The following is a 24015-nucleotide window of genomic DNA, read 5'->3' as shown; positions in this document are numbered from 1 at the left end:
TGGGGGGGGGCGGGGAGTAAAAGAACAGGGAGTAAAAGAAGAAAAAAGTGAGCTCCTCCCCGGGTGTTTAGATCATGCTGGCTAAAGGTTATGAACATAGAAAAAGGGCTGGGACGGTCTGCATTCTGAATCTGACATGTTCATTTGGGTACGGGCTGTATAACCGTTTGTCATGGGATAGCGACCCCCTATATAAGGGCCTAATGCTGCAGGGCTCAGTGGGCAGAAGTTCTCAGCATTGACTATAGCGGCATCTGAAAAAGTAGGCAGAAAGCACAGACGTATAGCGATGAGGGCTGTAGCCTCATCACCCGCTGTGTAGTAGTCTGCTCGGCCCGGAAGCATGGAGAAAAAAGAACACCTTTGAGCTTTCTGAAGCCCAGGTAAAGAAATTGGCGAGGCAGACCACGAGGGGAGAAAAAAGTGTGAGGGGGAGAATCAGAGACCTTTCCTCCTAATCTTCCTCAGAGACCTGCACCTCTACGCATTCCTCATCAGAAGACAAGCAGGCGGAAATATTCATACTCAGGAATGAGGTGTTAGTTAGTAGAAGTCGCAAATACTGTGCAATTCCGATCCCTGGAGGTCTACAGACACAGAAGGAGATCCTGATATTTGCTAGTCTAAACACGCAGCAAAAGATGTTTGCCTTTGATCAAGTTTATCAAACGGAAAATCCTGAGAGCGGACTGAGCCAGAGAAGATCGCTGTGCCTAGGATCATATGTCAAATCTCTACCCTCAAAGGAGAGAAGTCCCTTCCTCATGCGGCAGCCAAGGATGAGATCCTACCTGGCCTCATAGGAAGGTCCTCCACGGTGGAGAAGGAAGCCACCAGGGGCCAAGTAGACCGAGAGATGGATGGCACCTGAAACTGTATACAGGGGTGCATGCATCATTCAGGGCAGGCACGTGTACCTGCTACACAGCAAAGACAGTCCTGAAGAGTTTACAGGGCTTATGTCACATGAGAGAGGAAGGGTCAGCCTGTGCTCTTATTCTGGGGGCTTCACAGCAAGTGGAGTGTCTAACAACATGCCAGGGAAGGCTGATCACTCGAAAATGCCCAAGAGGGATCGAGAATAGATACCATGTAGCAAAGGAAATCCCTCCAGTATCCCAGAGTTTGGAGTGGACGGAATCCCATGTACATATATTTGATTCTGAAAGGTGAATGTCTTGGCCAAGAGAAGATGGGAGAACATTCATTTGCTGAAAACACTCTGAGGAATAACTTTCCATATAATGAATTGTTAATAACACAACATTGACTAAATCGTCTAAGAAATAAGCTGAACAACCAGAAATCCATATATAGTCATGTAATCAATAGAATATAATGTGATGCAAAGTCTAAAAAGCTCCCATGAATCCCAGATAATAATACTGAAAGAACATATTGAATCACATATTTTTGCATGATATTAAATCCAAAAATTGAATGGCTACAATTTTTACACTGAAATTGCGGGTGACTCCCCCGGGATAATGAGCAAGGGAACTATAAATTGCACTTAGGCAATGGCTAGTAGAAGTTCTATGGTTATAAGGTCGTCCACTCAAACGGCTTGAGTTTCAGCTTGGGGGTTAATGCAATTAACCTAAAGATCTGCCTTCTTCAGGACATAAAGAGAATCTCGTGGCGATCCACGTTGCTCGGGATGATCAACTGACAGAATTGATACTATATATTGTGATCTGTTAAACAGATTGACCAATGATCACCAAGTGACAGTGTACGCTAATTGAGAAGCGGTTGAGTTTAATTTTGGTTATGTTTACCTTAGAATTGTTCGAAAAAGGGAACTTCTTTTCACATTAATTCCAGTCAGGTGCTTACAGCTGGGTACACGACAGAAACAAGAATGTTTGAGCTATGCTCTACAATTTTGGATGGTTGGAGAGAGTTGATATTAATTTTCGGCCATTACATTTCTTACTGCAGGCGATCGGGTTTACTGCATCAGTGGGTGTTCAAAATGGCACACATTGTTTGCCTAAATAAGGTGTAGAAGCCATGTGAGAGCTGGTTAATGGGTGTGTCAATAGAGCTGACATATCTGTTCTAAGCATTTATATATTATATATAATTATATTTAATTTATAATTATATAAGTAAAAACCAATGCCTAACGTGACCATTTACCGTAAGTTGCAGATTCATATATTCCGAGCGTTCGGGCAGCAGAAAGACTTGAACTGCTGCTGTGGCTGTGTTTGGAGCTAGTAAATATGTTCAGGTCGCCGCTATGTTGCTTATTACCTTTGAATGGGATGTAAGGACGACTGGCCCCTAAGTGTTGAAACACAGCAGCTCAGTGACCCCGGATGTAGGACTCCGTCAGGAATGATGATGTGCAAAAAGACCAAATGAGAGTGTACATGAAAAACATGCTTGATATTTAAATCTGAGAAGTATCCGAGAATATGGATAAGTTCAATTAGCCAGGGTGACGATCTCTGAGGAAATGCACATCATGGCGGCACTTAGTGCATCATATTTGTTGCCCATGAGTTGCTATTAAGTAGGGCACTGGCGGTAGTGGCACGAAAGTACATTGCCAAAGATGTCACATTATAAGATTAAACAATGAGTCGACCATTGTAGATCATCGTTTAGTCCTCATTTGCGTGTATTGAGTCTGTGCATCCAATGCTGTTCCTGCTAGATTAGACGGTTTACAACTGTGTAGTTATTCATGTCTGTAGGATCCAATCACTGATGAACCGTTGCAGATCATGTTCTGTGTGAAGGAAATCCTCCAAATGTTTAACTAAAGGTGCTGTTAAATATTTGTTATGTATTCTAGACCTATGGTCAAGAATACGGGTAGAATCTGTGCATGTGGCCATACCTATATACCACAGGGATCAAAGGCAAATAATTACACGGATGACATTTCCTCCTCTGGCATGTTATACCAGTCTTTTACAGCTGCTGGAAATTGCCCTTGGTGAATTCTATCTTAGCTGTGAAGTTGCTAACTGAACTGTGAGCGCATGCACAGTGTCCAATGGGAGGTTAAAGACCCAAAATATGCTCAGTAGTTTAGGGGGAAGGATGTCCCTCATGGACTGCGTGTGCTAGTTTGTCCTTGATATTGTGCCTTTTTTTATTGGGCAAAAAAACAGTTTGGAGCCAATGATGGATGAGATGGACAAGGAGCTCCAGTAATGTTTGATCAGTGACCCGAGTTTGGAAGTATGTCTTGGACATGTCGCACAATGGAAAATTGTTTCATCAGAGCTTTTTTTCACCGATGTTAGTAAAAGATCTTGGTTTGTATACAATACTCGTTTGGTAGTTTTTTTGAGAAGGCGTGGGAGGTCTGAGTTTTTGTCATACCTAGCATTTGATGGGGTCAGGGCAACTACCGTGACCCTGGGGGTTGGAGTGTCTGGCAGATGTCACGTTCACTGGCATCCGGAGGGATTCTAGATATAGCATCCTTTTGCCGACACCCGTTTTTCCGATTGGTGTTTTGCTGCGGGAGTTTGGCAGAAAATTCCATCAAAATTTTTTAGGGGGTGAGAAGGGGTAAATAAAAGGTTGGGGTAAGGGAAATTAAAATAAGAGAGGTTTGGGGGGGCAACCCCCCATAAAATAATGGAAACATTTCGATTACGTTTTTCAGCACAACTCTCGCGGCAAAATACCTTAGAGGGTCTGCGAAATGACATGGAACCATTTGAAGGGTATCATCTGTTTGGTGACCAGCTGAAGGAAATGGTACATTGGGTTCCTAGTGATGGCACGGAATGCAAAAACATCGAGAAAAATGCATTTTTTTCCCCATTTCTTTTAATGGGCCCCCCCCCCTAATCCCTGTTTTGATGCATTTTTTTCGAGGCTTTTGCATTCGATGCTTTGTTTTAGATGCAATGACCGGATACCGGTACATTGGGTTTTCTGCAACACATTTGCAGATAAACTGTAAAAATCCCGCAAGCGGCCATCTGGACCTGGTTCCTAGAACGGATACTCTGCTAGATACAAGAGACCATTTGCATCACCCTTTGCGGCGGGCCGCAGCACAGAGCAGTGGGGGGACTTCGCCTTCCACAGGGGAAAAGATCCTCCCAAAATAAGCACAGCAGCCTTTTCACCGACAGCAAGCCAATGGGTGCTGTTGCCCTTTCCAGAAGCATGAAAAAGGGTAACGCAGGACCAAGGGTCCCCAGAGTGGTCAGATGGAGTGACGATTAACATTTCAGGCTCCTCCATCATCCGGAGTTATGTGTACACACCCTGACACCCAACACATCACTCTAACCACTAACCAAGAGGAAGACCAGGAAGGTCTATGAACTCCTCAGAAGGGAGGAATACCGACAGCTACCCAAGGAAGGGAAATAGAATAATTAGTGAGCGGCTTCCTGGACCTCATTTTGAACCCCCAGGAAAATCCTGTGATCAGAACACCTCCATTTCCTTCCAGGTAGACATGCGGCCACTGGGGATGTTTGTCCTCCGCTCCTCCCATTAAGTCAACGTCCAAAGGGATCTTCGGGCGTGTGCTCTGGTGTCCCCTACTACTGTGCAGTTCCCCGCTGACTCCAGCGGCGCCACTGCTGCTGCACTGTTCCCTGGTAGCAAGTCTGGGCACCCTTTTGGCAGCTGTTGCGTCTCCTTTTCAGTTTGTGGGTGCGTTAGAAAAGTCAATTTCCATCAGGGAAACCCTTGCTCCCCTTCCGGTTGGGTTTTGGCCGTGGGACCCAAGTGCATTATTGTACTGGTAGTTGTTAATCCCTCCAAGGTGCTCCTCGCCAGGGTTCAGAAGTCCTTCCCATGGTGTTTGGTGGATGCTGGTAGATGTAGTCTCTGGGTCTTGTGTCAATACACCAGGCTGCTCTGCTCCCCATGGCTCTGTGGTACTATCTGCAAGATTAGAAAAAGGGACCTGGCCAGTACAGAGGCTGCTAGGTGTTCAGATACCAAAGGAGGCACCACTGCACACATATCGGGGGCGGGGTCACTCTTCTCCCTCAGACCATCTCTGGGGTAGGTATGACGGTGCCAGTTCCAATCAATGCAACCCATTCAATGATGCAGCCCTCCAGTGAGAGGAATACTTACTCGTCTAGCGCGTACTCTGCAAGGTACACGGGCGGCCCGCAGAATCCCTCCGAGTAAAAGCAAAGTTTCAGGACTCTGGCTGTGAGATTAGTGGCTTTTCGGATTGCTGATCAGTGCATCAAAACTGATGAAGCGCCATATCCATGTTCCTCATTACCAGTGCAATGCACCCTGAAAGAAGGCTCTGACATATGTGAGCTGAAAGTAGGCGGGCTGGGCACATTCCTTAGAAGCAATAGATCTAGTAATCGGGTTTTAAGTAGGGGTTCTGGGGTTAATGTTACAACACACACGGTGTGGGGATGGTAGCATTTGCTTATTAAGATTGTTTACTTTAACAATAGTGAGTGTGGATTTATAAGCATATGTCTATGAAGTGTTCATGAATATTTTTCTATACAGGATTTCTCATGTTAAAAAAATAAAATCAAGTTTACAAAAATTTTGAATGCATAATCGTTTGATAGATTTGGAAATGTAACACGACTAATGGGTTTCACTGGGATTTCTAATTTATGTAGGTGTGGCTCTGACCTTGCCCTGGTAGGCCATCTACCCCAGGTTATTAAGAGGGCTGTTCGGCCCCCTCTGACAGTCATATCCATGAACCGGTCACAGTAAGCACTTTTACTTCTATACAGGTGACACGAAGGTGTTTTTTTTAAATGTATGTCTGAGGTCTGCAGCTGGGTTTAATCCCAGGCAGACGATGATTCTTCGATCTGGTCAAAACAAAGGTCTCTGGAATACATCCGACAGGCCGTCATCCCTAGACTGCGACTAGCACCGCTCTAAAAAGGTGAGGAATCTGTGTATTCTGGTGGACGATTAACTTGCCCCAAGATCCCAGATAGGGCCAGTGTCCAAGTGTTTCCACTCAAATACTCGGGAGAATACTTCATCACTTTGGCTTCACTTACCACATTACCTTAGTATGACAAAATTACTACTACCCTGCAAGAGTACAGGTCTGAGCAGTGGCTAAACCGCCTACTCAGTCCCACACTACTACTCCTACTGCTAAACTGGCAGTAAACACAATCATAAAGGTGAAACGGGCACAGACCGACGGGTATAATCGCCTTCTCTTTTGGTAACGTGGAACGAGGGCAGTTTTTATCTCCTGCGGGGGTGTGAGCTGATACAGTTAAACCACCAACAATAGTACAGTGGCACCAAAATAAAAGAATACCCAATCAAGCTTCTACACAATGCAGGACTTTTAAAAACACAAAAGCAGTTAATCTATTAAAAACACTTTATTTATATTTGTATATTTGTCTGGCACTTCCAGGGGCTCCTTTACGTCCAGTGAACGTAATCCTGATACCAGTGCCCAGTCAGCACAGAGCCCTTGGGCGAAAAGCAGTATCCCATCACTGTTCCCTGGGTATGGTTAGGGAGCAGAGCTCTCCCCCTTCCTTGGAAGCTTGTGTATTCACCTCCGCGGCAGAGGACTTTGGAGTAAAGTCTATCCCCAACGGAGTTCCAGAAAAATCCTTCTTGTGTCTCTGAGTCCAAAGATGAACCGCCGAAGGACAGTAGTTCCTGCCCATGTAAAGGTAAACTGCTACAGCAAACAGGTCCAAAGCAAGCCTGTTGATGGGGGTCAATTCCAAGCTTCTGTAACAAGTGTCCCTTGACATCTGACATCCTCCCAGAGTCCTGTCTGCAGGAAATGAGCGGGTAACGGAGGTGGTAGAGCGCCCTAGCAGAAACCAAGATGGCGGAACTCCTATCTCAGCCTATCTTTCTCGTCTGGCTATTCTAGCTCCACCCTCTTCCCATATCTGAAGCCTGTGCCCTGGGAGTAAGATGTTGCTCTCCCTGTAGGAGCCTTAAAAGGCAGCTACGCGGACATTATCCCACATTACTATTTTGGAGACACCCAGACCAGACACCTAATACACATTCCTGTCATAGCAAAGCACTGCTGACCAAACGGACACTAGTATGATATCAAATTGCTTCTGCGTTATAATTGTGTGACCCCAACAGCCACCAGGCCACAATCAGGCATGTTACAGTTTAACATGCCACCAGGCTGACTAGGACACACAACTATTATGTTTTGAATCAGAGGTGCAATGGGTTAAAAAGCCACCACTGCCTGTCAGAATGTTGGGTTCCAGCAGCTGTCAGGTATGCACATGTGACCTTTGAACCTGCCCTGCTGCCATTGCAGAGCAGTTGCTGGAGGTGCCAGGTGACTGGTCACTGCAAAGCTACATGGGTGCACTACGTTTTTGGTATTGGACACCTATGGAAGGGGGTCCGATTAGCAAAACTCCCTTTCAGTGACAGAAATACCTGCATCACATTTTATTAATACAAATCCAAAACACTAAGGATTTTATACCCTTGCAGATGGCATCCCATCACACTTAGTCAATACATGTATTTCATCCCAGCTGCACTATTACAATGCTGTTTACCTACAGTTCACAATTAAGATAGTAAGTACCTCCATTTAGTGTGGAATGTGGTGGCGAGGTTGTTAATGGACTTCATTGAAAAAAACATGTAACACCTGACCTGAAACATTTACATTTGTGGCTGGTGGAAAATAACATTCATTTTATGACTGTGTGTGAGCTGTAAGGCCCTGGGCAGTATAGGTGCCCTGCTTCTACAACAGCAGTTCCTCCCCTATACTCCCAGCAGGTATCTCAGATTCTCTACTCGCAACCTCCCGGTGCAGCCTTCATTTCGGAAAGAGAGAATGGGTGCCAGGATGTTTGCCGGAACATCCTTCCAGGCTTCTTGTGTCAATGTTCGGATCATCTTGGATTTAGGAACTATCGTCAAACCTCTTTATTCTATACCTGGCTTCCGTGGAGCACTAGTATTGCTGTGTTTTCTTTCTCACTCCTGGGATCTACTTCTTCTTGAGCTAGCGCCACGATGCCTCGGTGAGGCACGCAAGCTCCCCTGCGAACAGGAAATCGACGCATTCATGCAACGCAAGAACATGCCACATGCCTGTAAGGGAGTTTTGCAGCTTGGTAACCGCTATAGCCTTGCAGGTGACACAGCCGAACTGTCCATGGGTTTGTACGTTATATTATAGATATGCTCGTAATAAAATGTATTATTTAACAGACTCGCCGTGGAAAAAACAATGTGCATGTGACACCGTGGGGGTATTGTGGGTTTCAGGGCAACATGATAGGGGGCTTCTCAATACAGAAGTGACTGGGTTCACATGCACCGTTTTTCCAAAATATCAAGTTCTTCCGCTCAATTGAGACCTGACCACTGTATGTCAGGATATTCCGTCCGCTGCAAGCAACTGTAGAATAGATCACAAGGTGCTAATCTTTTGTTACTGGCTGATGACATATTCTTCAGTTAGTCTGACATTCTGAATGTACAGTTCTGGCTAGTTAGTCACCTGGCTACTTTAATTGCTCAGTTATTACAGTCCAAAGAAAACTCTTGTAGTTTAAGAAGTACTTTGACCCCCATAAAACAGTGACCTACTAGAGCAGGGGTGCACAACTGATTTTGACAGAGGGCCGAAAGTACCTTACATGAGGGCTATAGTGGGCTGAAAAGTAAATGTGGGCGGGGCGGTAGGCGGGGCGTGGCAGGAGGCTTTTTCAACCCCCAATTTGTATTAAACACATGGAAAAAGAATGTTTTTGAGGCAAGCACCCATACAGACCCAAACACCCCACCCCCCAACTCTGAACCCCCATCCCCCAAATCAGCACACTCTCAAACAAGCACCCATACAGACCCGAACTCCCCACCCCCCAACTCAGCACACACACTCAAGCATGCACCCATACAGACCCGAACCCCCACCCCGCAAATCAGCACACTCTCAAACAAGCACCCATACAGACCCAAACCCCCCACCCCCAACCCCCAACTCAGCACACCCACTCGAGCATGCACCCATACAGATCCGAACCCCCCACCCCCAACTCAGCACACTCTCAAACAAGCACCCATACAGAGCCGAACACCCCAAATAAGCACACTCTTAAACAAGCACCCATACAGACCCGAACCCCAACTCCGCACACACAAACATGCACCCATACAGACCCAAACCCCCCACCCCAACTCTGAACCCCCACCCCCCAAATCAGCACACTCTCAAACAAGCACCCATACAGAGCCGAACACCCCAACTCAGCACACACACTCGAGCATGCACCCATACAGATCCGAACCCCCCACCCCCAACTCAGCACACTCTCAAACAAGCACCCATACAGACCCAAACCCCCACCCCCCAACTCTGCACACACACAAACATGCACCCATACAGATCCGAACCCCCCACCCCCAACTCAGCACACTCTCAAACAAGCACCCATACAGAGCCGAACACCCCAACTCAGCACACACACTCGAGCATGCACCCATACAGATCCGAACCCCCCACCCCCAACTCAGCACACTCTCAAACAAGCACCCATACAGAGCCGAACACCCCAACTCAGCACACACACTCGAGCATGCACCCATACAGATCCGAACCCCCCACCCCCAACTCAGCACACTCTCAACAAGCACCCATACAGACCCAAACCCCCACCCCCCAACTCTGCACACAAACATGCACCCATACAGACACAAAGACCCAAACCCCCCAACTCCGAACCCCCAACTCAGCACACACACTCAAGCATGCACCCATACAGAGCCGAACACCCCAAATAAGCACACTCTTAAACAAGCACCCATACAGACCCGAACCCCCACCTCCCAACTCTGCACACACAAACATGCACCCATACAGACACAGACCCAAACCCCCCCAACTCCGAACCCCCACCCCCAACTCAGCACACACACATGCACCCATACAGACCAGAATCCCCACCCTCCAAATCAGCACACTCAAACAAGCACCCATACAGACCCGAACCCCCCACCTCTGAACCCCCCCACACCCAAAATAAGCACACTCTCAAACATGCAAACATACAGACCCAAAAACATTCAAAACCAAACATTCATACACATCCGGCACCCCTCACCCCCGCATCTCAACATACACAACACAAACATCCAAACATTCAAACACATCTGACACCCCCCGCCCCCGCATCTCAACATACACAAAAAACACATTTAGAACAAAACATTCATACACACCCGACACCCCCCACCCCCGCATCTCAACATACACAAAAAACACATTCAGAACCAAACATTCATACGCATCCGACACCCTCCTACCCCTGCATCTCAACCTACACAAAACAAACATTAAAAACCAAACATTCATACACACCCGACACCCCCCCCCAACAAACACAACACAAACATGCAGAGAAACAGACCTGACACACAAACAGACCACTTACCGGAGACGTGCTGGAAGGCAGCTAAGCGGCAGGTAAGCAGGAAAGCTGGAATCGTGCTACGGCTGGCGTGGTCCAAGGCTGAAATGCCTTCCGGCATCAAGCCTTATGGACCACGCCAGCCGTAGTGCTGGCCCTCCATTGGTGCAGCACACACGCACTACGTGGCTCGTAGGAGCGAAGTGGTGCGTGTGTGCTGAGCCAATGAGGGCCAGTGTTTTGTCCAGCCCGGAAGACAACAAAGACTTTCCTAATGGAGGGCGGCCGATGCTGCTTGCGGGCCGCCCTCCATTAGGAAAGTCTTTGTGCCTCGCGGGCCGGACAAAACAGCATGGCGGGCCACAACTGGCCCGCGGGCCGTATGTTGTGCACCCATGTACTAGAGGCATAATACAGTTCCCCCTTTCTTCCACACCAATACTTTTCTTTCCACCCTCTGACTGCGCTATCCCACACATCCAAGGGGAAACCAGTGTTCCCCCATCTTCTTGTTTTACCCATTGATCTTCCTGTGCAGCCACCTGTTCCTCCTTTGAACACCCCCCACCCTATATCTCCCCATTTTCTATCCACTTCTAGGGGATCAGTTCTGGGGAACCCAGAAGTGGGCCCGATGCAAACCAGGGAGCCAGAAGACCACTACAGCGGCAGCAAGCGCTTTAGACACTGCTCTTGTATTTACAAGCCCTACCCTGTTTAATATTCTGTCACTCGCCAGAATCCTGACCTTTATCGCTTGGAAATCAAACAGGACGTTGGAAAATTCTTGATTTCAACCATTGTTAACGGTTTCAAAAATACGTTCCTGAAGACGAGCATTTACTGCAAAAACGCAGTCCACCAAAGCAGTGTCGCTCTAAGAGGTTTTGCATCCTGACGCCATTGCACTGATGGCTACTGATGTGAAGGGAGCCTAGTCCTCAGTGCAATGGTTCACACTGTGAAAACAATCCTTCCACGTCACCAGGGGGTACTATTGTACGGGTGTGTATCCCACCCACTCTCTGCATGAACCTGTGCATGGGGCAGTCACGACCAGGCTTTCTAACAGTTGGGTTGTCTCTCTGGACCAGTGGTATTCAAACCCTTTCATGCGGAGCTCCCCCTTGATTAATAATATTGTTGTCGAGCCACAATTCAGTACAAATAGTGTTGCTGGCCCCTCTAGATGCCGTATCTACTTATATTTTCTATTGAAAGCAGTCACTGCACTCCCTTTTTGAAGAGCCTCACACCCCCATCCCCATCCTTCGGGGCCCCACAGACCTCTTGAGAGCTACGAGACCCAATTGCACAGATCGTGTCTCTCGACCTGCCGCTACGCCAGTGTGTCCCAGTCCTCTGAACCCCTTTCCTCCAGACAAAAGGCTCATTGTGATGTCGTCGGTGTTCCCCTCTGATTTCTACATGCAGTAATCCGGGGGTCTCCGCACCATTATGGCTTTGCATCGCCCCCTGCGGTGATGGAGGCCGATCTTCAGAAATACATACGGCCTGTGACGTCAGACTAATCTTGAACAACTCTAGTCCCATAACTGTTTGGTCTACGGAAAAGGTTTAGCTACACAAAGTATCACACCATGACCCTCCCCTTTCAGGACCTCTCTGTGGATTCTCGTCCCTTAAGTTAGAGGTGGCAAGGTTTTTTTGTTCTTGCCAATTTGTTCGCAAGCCCATTTGCCGAGGCCCACTTGTTTGTTCTTTAAAATTCATTTCAACGCAAGTATGTATGTGGGTTGGGTTTAGGTATTTAATTATGGTAGGGGGTTTGGAGAGATTATGGGGGACTCACCCCCCCCTGCATATTACTGGCGAGGAAATGTGGCATTTCACCCCCATTCACATTTATTGCTTAGCAAAAAGTAGCCACTGCAGGGACACATATACTTGAAATAAAATAAGTGCATCTAACATTAAATATGAAACCTTTCCAATGAAATAGGGTAAAAACACATCAACAGATGTTGTGATCCATTGCAAGAATAAGAATCAAGTTGAAATGACCTCAACCAGGGCTGGCTGGCGTTAAATGGGGGGTACAGACTAGCTCCTGGCCTTCCTACTTTCTCAAGCATAGTTTGCTGTGGCAAATTAACTACGTGAGAATCAGCGCTAAGGACTCGCAACAAGGCCAGCCACACGTTTCTTACCGCCCCGGCCAACGAGAGGGGCTTGAGTCAGCTGTTCCTCAAAGCCTTATGTTTGGGGCGGAAAAATTATTTGACATAGTTTCCAGTGATATTCCAGCACAACTTCAAACCATGGCAAATAGAGCCCTCTTCTCCCCTTACAGCATGCCTGATGGAATTCAGGGGCAAAGTCCCAAGCCCCCGCTTGAGGTACCGTGCACTCCTCCATGTACTAGCCAAGTGATCCAAATACTTCCTAGATCCCTCATATTTTAAAGAATTGTACAAAATATGGCTGGGATCACACACGGCATGAGGATCACTTTGGATTTGTTCCATGAAACCCCACAGAATGTTTCTGCAAATTTCTTGCTGGCTATGGTCAGGCAAGTCCCAAAGATCAAGCCGTCCAAGCTTTGTGATGAAGTCCAAAAGAAATGCATGTGTGAGTATGATCTAACGTGGGAACACTCCAGAGGGGAGCGATACTATAAAGGGAATTAGATTAAATCCTGGATTTGTTATTCTTAAGTACTGAGGGCTGGGGTTTAGAAACTGAGATTTTTGGAAATATGTAACTATCTCGTACGTTTATGTGCTTCTGGAATTATAGATCAATTAAATAGTAGCTATTCTCTGTATATTGTGAGATCCCCAGACTCCATCGCTGTGCATTGCGCAAGCACAGAAGAGCAAAGGGTATCTCACAGTGTGCATACATAGAAAAATAATCCAGTCACTTCCTGGATATACGCCATTGAGCAGAATACTGTTGTGAAAGCTACGTGTTCCAGACCAAAGGTAGAGGGTGAATACTCGCTACCCATTCTCTCGCTGTTTAAAGTTTCCTATTTTAAGGGTGCAGAAGAAGACGTGGGACACAAAGGTGGCATGCAAGTTGGTATACACTTTTATTGAACTAAAAATAATGAAAAGTATCCTACCTGACTCTATAACAAAGAGGGATTTCCCTGCCTCAAACAAAACTAAGGATAATGTCAGAATGCCAGTCAAAAGTAAATAGTCCACTGTCCTGTGTCCCAAACCTATTTCCATCCCTTACACTTCAACAGAAAACCTATAACTAGATTGTACCCCGCTTACAGCAGGATGACTCCCTTCTTCAGGATATTTCAGGCAGTTCATGAAGGGTGGAGGAATATTATTCCCCCCCCAGCCATCCCTAGGTTTTAATGTGTTGTTCCCCTTGATCTGGGAGGACGACATTCTCTCTCTGCAGACTTTCTCAGCAAGTTCCAAGTTCCAAAACAATATTGGGAAGGCTTCTTACTTCCCCAAGCCTTTCTCAGGCTCTCTTTTCCAATAGATTATTTGTCAAAGTTCTGTCTTGTGCCAAGGGTATATGTCCCTCCTTCTGGTCTTCTCGTAACTGCCAACGGATGTCTTCCACCTGGACATCACGTAACTTGTTCCAAGGGATCTCTTCCCCTGGACTTCACGTGCCGTTGTGAGGGTCCTAGACCCCTCTCTCAAGTCTGAAAAATGTATTTCTTAAGCCTGGTTCACTAACCTGCCAGGCATCATCTCATATGCATAACTCTCTTGGTTTCTCCATGTTCAGGTCCCGGACCCCTCTTTCAACTTTGTAATGTTTCTTAACTAGGCTCGGTTCACTATCCTGCCAGGACTCACTTTAAGTCTCATTGGGATGTTCTTTCACCCACTTCATTCTCAACTGGTCTCTCTCTTTGGTCCCACTGGGATGAGCAAGATTACTCTGCACTTCCTCCCAACCATAGCCTCTGGGGTCCCTCTGTGCCTTCCCTGTCCCCCTCCTCATACCTTTCCACTTGGTCCACAAGTGTTCCAGTCCTCTGCAACACCAGTAAGCTTCTGCGTCTTCCCCATGGCTATCGTGGTCTTCTTTCGGCGGTTCCACCGTGCTGGTTTCTCACTGTGCGTTGGGTCTCACCTGGACCACTCGGCTGGCCTGGTTTCTGTCACCGGATGAAGGGATCCCCAACAATCTGGTAGACTGTGGCTCTTCTCCACCTTTGCAGTACCCCGCCTTCTTGCTCCAGGCGTTCGGGTCTGCAGCACGTCCAATCTGTGTTGCTGTGCTCCCCAGCGTGAAGCTGCTCTGGGGCAGGACTGACTCTGAGGAGAGTCCTTTCTCAGTTTGTATGTCGGATTGTCTTTCTAGCTTCCAATAGCTAGTATGTTTGTGTTGGTTCCGCATAGGGCTCTTCATTGCCCTGGTCTTCCTCGTGGCAGCCCTTTTGGAGTCATCCATATTCACTCTCCCCTCACTCTTCCTCGTCACAGTATTATCTGCCTGATATACATAATCGCTATGTATAAGGAAATCAGTAGAGGAAAGAGGAGGCAGAGAGGATGGGGGAGTCTGAGCCCTATTTGTACGGTTGGGTGAAATATGTCTGGCATCATGATGGTGTGGATGCTGGCTTCTCCCTTGACAATCCTCACTTCTCCCATAGAGGGGGTTCCCAGCCATGGGATCCTTCCACTGAGTACCACCCCCAGGGGGACTATCGGGTAGCGGCCTCACCTTCCTGGCCCCATGGGAAGGGTCCCCCTCCCGAGGAGAAGTCATGACATTGTGGGATTCGTCACACCATTGAAAGTGAGAAAGGTACTCTTTTACACGATAATTAAACAGAAACTGCACTGAATTAAATCTAGCCTGCATGCATGTTGAACATACATTTTCTTTTTTACAGGCCACCTACATACATGAAGTTCTAGAAGTCTGTCGCAATTGAGCCCAATAGGCTGTTGACAAAAGGGGAAATAGCTTTAATTGGATAGGAAGGGATACTTAACTAATTTGTTGTTTTTTCACAAATGAAGGATCCCTCCTGACTCTCATGCATTCAATCCATGGTGCCTGCGTCCTCAGGGTGAATTAAATGCATAGGTACCTGTGATGATGAGTGTGTTGCAAATGTTTCTAGTTCTATTACTGTAGCCTAGGAAAGGGAGGTGAATAGGGTCTTGATTATTTCTGATCATTGGCCTTTTATGGAGAAACAATTTGTTTATCTTTTAATCAGATTCAAGTATTTCTATTTTGTTAATAAATAGACCTTCTGTGCAACTCTGTGTGCTTCTAGTCCCGAAAGGGAAGGGAAGCTGTAAGGAATCAATGTTATTAAATTGGGGGTCCCCGATTCATAGAAAAAACTTGATTAAATAAAGGAAAATTGTGTATGCCTGGTTTAGGGTGGGTGGAAAGTTCCCCTGAATTAGATGTCACCTGATCAAAACATCCTACATTCACGACTACCGACTCGATCCGCTAGAAGCCACCTCACCTCGAATAGTCTTAAAACCAATTTGCCATTGGTTAACGCCAACTCGCCATTGGTAAGCGCAAATCGGCCGTCCCGATTCTCTCAACTGCAGCAAATCGTTCAGAAGCCTAGCCTGATGCTGTTGAGCCCAAAGACCATCGTTAAGAGGTTTTTGTCCTGTCCTGTCCCCCTGGCCTGCCTTGAAGGGCCCTAGTGACTTGCAAGCCCTACTCTTTATATTTTGAAAGACATTTGCACATGTCTCTTCAACCCAGTGTGCTCGTCTATTCCTAAATCTACAATCTGTTTCCTTTACAAGTGGTTTGGGGCGGGGGAGCTTATAGCTTTTTTGATTTATTTGTTTTGTCCGTTTAATGAGAATACCCTGTTTTTATAGAGCCTTGGCTGGACATTCTTTTCTTCTGGTACCTCAGTTCCATTGTTTGGTTTCCTACTGCACCAGCTCGCATCCCTCCTGAAGAGTATATGGCCTGCGCTACCCTACGAGGCAAAGGAGATATACCTGTCGGGCTGTGCCTGTTACATCATAATGACCAGGGTCACTGCCTGTTTAGTATTAGTGTGGAACCGAGCAGGGGTTTTATGTCCTACTCATTTTTGTACTCTCACAGAGCAGTTGTTATTCCGTCACAAATGTGTATTTGCAACACATTTTTACCAAAAATGATTCTTCTTTGGGTAGTACTCAGACAGCTGTTATGAAAAGTAATGAGTTGCCTTTGAATGCAAGTCACATTTTCAGTGGTGCCCAAGCCATCATTTGTCCCAGTCCGACCCTGCGCATCCTCCTTCATACAGGCAAACAGTACTTTCCATTCGGTAGACGCTAATACATTCCTGGTGTATGTTGCATTCTGGAGCTCGTACTGATTGGGTTATAATGGGAAAACCCAAGATTACAAGTCGCAGCATGTAAAGTTAAAACCCTCAACTGGACACGAATCTCCCAAATGGAATGGATAAAGTTGGTGTGAATGCTCAGAGCCGGGCCAAGGCATGGGAAGTCTGTGCCGTCGCTCAGGGCCCCGCGCTCTTGGGGGCACAGCAGCTATCTGCTGATGTGAGTATAAGAAGTGACAAGGGCTGGGCTGGGCTGCTACCAGCCATAGGGCTTTTCTTTGTCTCCCAACCCACTGTAACACACTTCTAGTCGAACGACTAATACCTCTGCCCAGCAGCCCATCAGGCCTGTGGGGCCTCACAGTTGGAGCTTATCATGCTCTTTGTTTTAAGTAATGGTCCATTGAAGAACCTTGGTTTTGGACAAGGGGTTGTAAAGCAGCATTATATTCTGAAAGCACATACAGAAAAACTAGTTGCCGCCCAAATCTGACTTCTAAAGAAAATTGTTCACTTTCTTGATAGTATTCATATGTCCGCATTTGGTGTGTTCACTTACATCATGTAAGCATGCCTTTTGTCAAACGATGCAAAAGGTTACCATTTCACATCATCTTTTGTTACAATTAAGTCTTGAAAGACAGCCTACAAGCTGTTTTTTAAATCATTTTGTGGAATTGCATTCTGGTATTTGTAGTCTTCATGATGGGGTGAAAATAATGCAACATTGGTGTCTTTTTTTGTTTAACATATTTCTATAAGTATTCCCATATTGCTTGAGTACTTTAATTCTGATGTGTGTACTTTCCAAGTCCCATTTATAAAACAGGGTATTGTTGAAAGCCAAATGCTGTGGTGAGGAGGGTAAAGGATAAGAGGGCAAATTACTTGTGGTGATTTACCAGGTCCATGGATGTGAGAAGAGAGGTTACTGGCTGGAAGATGTTCGACCTGGCCCTGTGCTGATTTTCAGGGTACAAGTTCAGATTAGATGTGGGTTGACAGCATCCACCCACTTTTCTCACAGTGCTGGCTCCATTCCCCTTGGGTGTTTTTGGGGCGAGCAGACCAAAAAACTTGTTTTCTCAAGTTTTTGCCCACTAGGATATGAACGCACTAACCCACAAAACCACATGAAAGCGTCTTCAAAGCACACATCTTGTATTGGTGTTTTGCTTTCCATAGAATATCTCAATATAGATTTTTGGGTTAAAAAGTGCACACCTTTTATACTTTGCCAGCTGTGTTTTAGGAAAATCTCCTCTGGCTGTTTTATTTTTCTCCAGGTACTGATGATTCATTTTGTAAAAGACAATTCTCTTTATCTATTTTGAATGTTCTTCTATTAGGAAAGGCCAGTTGAATTACATTTGCATATTTCACTTTAGCATACGTTCAGTCCCTGTGCGTATGTTAATGATCCCCCACGCTTTTTTCTGGACTTGAGCCCTATTGATGACATTTGAAGACCTGCGGAACTGCTTACTCTGACTGCCTCAGTACCTTTCTGGTAAACGGGCTTTGTTATGATTGCACTATCCTGCAGAAAAGGCACTTTGCCCCGTCTGGCCCAGGGCCAATCCCTGCCCTTACACCCTTGGAATGTGCAGTCACATTAGGTATGTTTGGATTACTTACTGGTGATCTTCATTACTCTTTGTCCTGCTCTTCCTCGCCACGGTTTGGAGGTACCCATCTCTACAAATGATTCAGCTCATTCGGTCGGCTGCTCCAAAATAATCCTCACTTCTGATATTGCTACAACCGTAATATTAACAGTTAAAATTTAGATATTGAACGTCAGTTTATTTGATGCCCACGGATATTAATAACTAATTTTTTGACATAATTTTCTGCAAAGCAAATAAAGGTGCCCAACACATCTTTTGCTGCTTGGGGCCACGCAAATCCAAGGGCTGGCCCTATCAGCCGCTGCACCATTATCCCCCCCCCCCCCCGCCATGCGAGCTCGGGGGAGTCTTTCAAGGTCTTCCCCCAAGCTGGCGTGATGGGAGAAGGCACAGCAGGCGCCATATTGAAATTGAATGCACCCTCTCTTTCGCTGGCGCCGGCCTTTCCAATGTGGGAGCGGGGTGCATTTAATAACAATAGGGCGCCGATGCTTTTGCATCAGCGTCCTATTGAAGTGATTACCTCACCGTTTCTGGCACGGGAGCGAGCTGTTTTCGTTAGAATTGGGGGCTGATGCATTAGTATCAGCGCCCTATTCCAGTGATTATCTCCTGGTGTGGCGCGGAGAGGTAAAAAAACAATCTGGGGTGGTTCTGCTACAAAGGCCGGCCCTGCCCAAGTGTGCGCATCCTCGAGCTTTGCTCGATGGGTGCAGGGATCGCTTGTGTGTGCTGTGATCTGTTTCTCCATGCCAGAAAATCAAGAAGGAGCAAGAAGGAAGGAACTGTGGAGGAGGTGGTGGGGGGGCTATCAATGGGTGGGACAGACTGGCGCAAATTGGATGCAGCCTACTTGGGTCTTCCATTCATGAGGGCTTGGGGCTGGATAAATGGGCCCACAATAAAGACAAGTGGCCCTGCGTGTCCTCGCCACAGGTCGCGGCAGATCCGTCCACTTTTCGTTTCGTGAAGTTGGGCATTCGGTATTAACAGAGGGTGTCACCTGGGTGTCTGGAGGCCTGGAGCCAGGCAGCGGCAGATAAGGGCAGGCGGCACGGGTGGCCCCGCCCGCCTCGGGCTGGAGATTAGACCACGAGGAGAGACCTCGCACTCTCCAGGGGACCGGCAGAGAAGGGCGAACTGTGAGTGGACTTCGATTTTATTTTGCTGCTCAGAAATATCCGCGTGTTTCAGGGGGACGGGGCGTAACTAAACGCTCGCTAGCTTTGTGTATCGCTATAGGTAGGGCGGGGTCAGGCAGGGGGGGGGGGCAGCGCAGACAGGTTCCTGACGGAGCGGGGACACTCGGCAGGGCAGACACCCCACCTCTCTCTGCCTGTACAGCTGCGCCCAGCCTTTGCAACAAGCCCAGACCCCAAGCTTTGAAGCGCCAAGAACAGTCCCACTGACGCATTTGCCTGGTCTTTGCTGACCCAACATCACGGTGTGATCAGCCGTCTTGTGCCAGGGTGGGCGCCTTGGGCAGTTACCGGAACCGTCTACGTAGCACACGCTCTAAACTGAGCTGCGCGTGCTCACTGAAACACGACGCCATTCTTCCGCGCTTCAGTTGCACTCGTGTTATCAACATTGTACATTTGAAAGGCTGAGTCGGCTCTGCGTTGTTTTGACCCTGCAAATGACGCACAGATCTCTACGCAGGCGGATAAGCTCACTGAGCTGCTTCGGAGGTACTTAAGGATGGCGAAAGTGGGTATAAATCAGAGGCGTATCCAGGATTGTCTGGCAAATGGAACCTGAATCTAATGTAGTTGGACCCACTGCACTGACAAAAATATCTGTAAATGCCCGCACAGCGCTGCTGAGTGGGCATTTACAGATTTTGGGTGGGCCTTGCCCCTCAGGCCCTACCCTGCCTACGCCGCTGGTATAAATCCAGATTATTATACCAACGTAAGTGTGGTGATATATCCTGCTGGCGGGTACCCCTCACGCCCACGGGCTGGTACGTTGAATAAGAGTGCCAGTATCCACCCCCCCCCCCCCAGCCAAGCCTCCATCAGTTAATCCCAGCTGAGCAAGGATGGGGTGGGTGCCCAATGTAAGAACATCTACCCTTCCCTACTTCAGAGCGGCTGCCACTGGAGGGCACGTGTGTTAAAACATCTCATCCAAACGCCCTGAATCCACCTATGTATCTTAATGATGGGTGCACTTCTCCATGTGTGCTGATGGAAGGTAAGAAAGGGGCTCTTTTTAAGAACTTGGCCAATCCTAAACGCAGGGCAGGCCTTGGGGCTAGGCGGACCGGGCGACTGCCCTGGGGCGCCATTAGCTCCATGCCACGCAAGCTCGGAGAAGGCGCGGCAGGCGCCCTTTTGTCATTAAATGCGCCCACGGCAGCGGGACACATTTAATAACACTAGGGTGCTGATGCACATGGTTACCTCCTCGCCACTCCTGCACTGGAGTTCGAGGTGCGCAGTCTGTCTGCACCCGGAATCGCAGGGGTTAATTCCCCGGATGCGAGGACATTACCATTTTCCTACAGAATGCGTCGAATGGAAAGAATGGCTGGGTATGTGTGCTTCGTTCAGCAGGTATAACACATTAATTTCTCATGATTTGTTTCCAGAAAAGTGGAATTATTTATCATCAACACAATTAAAGATTCATGTGCGTACTGTGGAAGCTAAAAGTAAACGCGCAATTGCCCACGGACTCGCTTCTTGTCAACCAAGCTTTTGCCTTTTCTATTCGTCTTATTAGCGCGCACCGGCTTTCATTAGTCTCAAAAAAGGTGGGCCGGTGCCAAGCTATTTACCTTCCTACTGCAAATGATAGGCATGTCCTGCTGCACTCATTCAAATGTACTCGAACTTGCGCGAGTCCATTTGCCAGGGACCAGCCTGCTGGATCCCCCCCCCCCCTCACCCTCCTGTTGACCAGGGGCCGGGGGGCGCCAATTCGCCCAGGGCCCTGCTACCGCTAAAGCCTGCCCTGCCTAAATGTCCAACACGTTTCAACCTCTAAAAGGTTATGGCTTTGCAGGGAAGTTATAGAGCACTAGGGTCCATTCTCAGTATGGGGGACGGCACTCGTTTCAACCTTCCCAGATCTTCCTCTACCTAGTGTCCCCGTGCTGGGCATCTCCCCGTGCAAAATCACTCTTTAAAATCCTACCACGCCTCTATAAATCCATCCATGGTCCTGCCCCCCGCACCTCTGCCGCTTTGCTGACTGCATCTCACTGTATTCTCCCTCTCGAACACTGCACTCCTTGTCTCTTCACAGCCTGCCCCCGCACCTCCTCCTGCTTGCGCTCTGTTTCTATTTGCAACACTCCATTCGCATGCTCTTCCCCCAACCATTGAAGCCATCTCTTCAGTGGAACTCTTGAAAATGCGACTCAAACGCTGCCGCGATGGAAGGAGCACCCAAACCCGTCCACCTTCCTTTCTAGACTGACCTCTCGAGCAGTTTGTAATGGTGTACATTAGACTCAGACTGTCAAAAATATGCTTATGTCCTCCGGTCCCTGACCCCTGTATGTGTCTCACCACTTTGCACAAATACAGGGTTTTGTTTCTTCTTAATGCCTACTTACGGTTCATCCGATGGGTGTAGCAGGCGGGATGGCTCTCCCTGCAAAGTGCTCCTCTCGCCTGATGCGGGCCTGCTACCAGCATGCCTGTGTTACCCTGTGCGGCAATGGGCCTACTACACCATGACCTTGAGGGATACCCGCGAGCACCATACATCATCCCAGTAACCAAGATACAAGCTTCTGGTCTTGAGCCCCTGTTTCCCACTGCAGTCCTGTAGTAGACATATACCAAGCTGTTCATGGGTTGTCTTGGTGTCTCCTCATTTAGTGTAGAGGCTTTACAGGATTCCTAAAGGAAACGAACACTGCAGGACAAGGTAAATACTCCACTGGCATGTACTGCAGGACATACATGCTTGGGGGACAGTGCTGAAGAGTTTTGGTTATGCCCTTTGAAATTCTGGGAGCGTGGCAACCAATCCAATGATGGACCGCTTTGTCTTCCGTCTACACTAACAACAATAATAATCATAATGATCCTAAGAATTGCACACTTGCAGGGATCAATGTTAAGATGGGATGAGCAGGAGCTAAAAGCATCTCCTGGGTGTCGGGAATCACCCAATAGGCAGGGGCAACCTCTGAGAAAGCAGGAACTAGTGCATAGAGTAGTGTGCCACTTCTGCACAAGATGCAAACGTTGCTTGTTGTCCATTGTGCATAACCCGTTAAGTTTTAAACATGCTAGGGGCGTGGTTTGGGGTTTTACCCGCCCACTGACCGCCCAGGTCCATGTTAATCCCTATGGCCATTCCTACCCACTGCCTATCCGACCCCACCCTCTAGGCTTGCCATTTATTTAAGCAATATGCCCCGAGCGGCGGAGGCATTACCGAGTCAGGTAATGTCCCGGGGTCCATAGTTACAAAGGCCCTAGGGCATTACCGGACTCGGTAATGCCCCCGCTGCGGGGGGCATATTGCTATTAGTACCGCAGCCCGAGACCGGGGTACTAAAAGCTTTCTTTCTGTCCCGAAACGCAGTAGCGTTTCGGGATAGAAAAAAAATGACACCGAAAATTGCCGCCAGGAAGGGAAAACAGAGTCCGTTTTCCCTTTCCATGGCGGCCATCGGGAGCGGACGCACTGGGAACAGAAGTTCCCAACTCCCCTGCGCACCTGCTAGAGCGCTACTCCAGGACATTCACTTTCATGGGGAACTCCCCAGCGCTCCTGTTAGAGCCCTACTCCAGGACATTCACTTTCCTTGGGAGCTCCCCTGCGCTCCTGCTAGACAACTTCTCCAGAACATTCACTTTCATGGGGAACTCCCTTGCGTTCCTGCTAGAGCGCTACTCCAGGACATTCACTTTCATGGGGAACTCTCCTGCGTTCCTGCAAGAGCACAACTGCAGGACATTCACTTTCATGGGGAACTCTCCTGCGTTCCTGCTAGACATAATCTCCAGAACATTCACTTTCATGGGCAACTCCCCTGCGTTCCTGCTAAAGCGCAACTTCTGGACATTCACTTTCATGGGGAACTCCCCTGCGCTCCTGCTTGAGCGCAACTTCCGACATTCACTTTCATGGGGAACTCCCCTGCACTCCTGCTTGAGCTCTACTCCAGGACATTCACTTTCATGGGGAACTCTCCTGCGTTCCTGCAAGAGCACAACTGCAGGACATTCACTTTCATGGGGAACTCTCCTGCGTTCCTGCAAGAGCACAACTGCAGGACATTCACTTTCATGGGGAACTCTCCTGCGTTCCTGCAAGACATCTTCTCCAGAACATTCACTTTTACCGGGAACTCCTGAATCCTTTTCTTTTTTATACAGTGACGTAATCGCCAGCCTCAGCGGATGGGCACATCTTCCCTTCATGGTTTTGGGGCTGGGTAGTTTCTCTTCAATATACCACCAACCCTCTGCCTGAAAACCGAGGATTGAAATATTGCTGGGAAGTTTGGGGAAAAAACTCCAAAATCCGGTCTGTGGGTTGCATCGTCTGCATGTGTAAAGTGGGAAAAATGAAAGCTCCAATTGTTCAAAGCCCCTCCCCCATCACCATTTAACACTCGACAAAAGACGAATGGAACAATGCACCATCTGGCTCACAAGCTGGTGTATTAGTGATACATTATATGACGCACACCATAAACTACATATCCCTTGATGCTAAGTAAAGAGTAAGCGAGCGAAAGAGCCAG

General features: G+C 47.8%; 1 protein-coding gene across 3 annotated transcripts in view; it reads left to right on the top strand.

Annotated features, from left to right (window-relative positions):
• LOC138567347 (deoxyribonuclease-1-like 1) overlaps window positions 1-24015 on the top strand; it is a 184839-nt gene that overhangs the window by 77481 nt on the left and 83343 nt on the right. The window contains exon 1 of one of the 3 annotated variants that reach the window (XM_069645462.1): window positions 19328-19438. The exons of the other annotated variants lie outside the window; for them this stretch is intronic. The gene's annotated coding sequence lies outside the window, so the exon portion shown is untranslated. Of the gene's footprint in view, window positions 1-19327; window positions 19439-24015 lie in introns of those variants that run through there. 3 annotated transcript variants of the gene reach the window in all.

This window comes from Ambystoma mexicanum, chromosome 2p (genome assembly GCF_040938575.1).
Source record: "Ambystoma mexicanum isolate Mex_15411 chromosome 2p, UKY_AmexF1_1, whole genome shotgun sequence".
NCBI classification, from domain to species: domain Eukaryota; kingdom Metazoa; phylum Chordata; class Amphibia; order Caudata; family Ambystomatidae; genus Ambystoma; species Ambystoma mexicanum.
The sequence above is the reverse complement of the archived record's forward strand: the minus strand, read 5'-3'. Positions and strand labels throughout refer to the sequence as shown.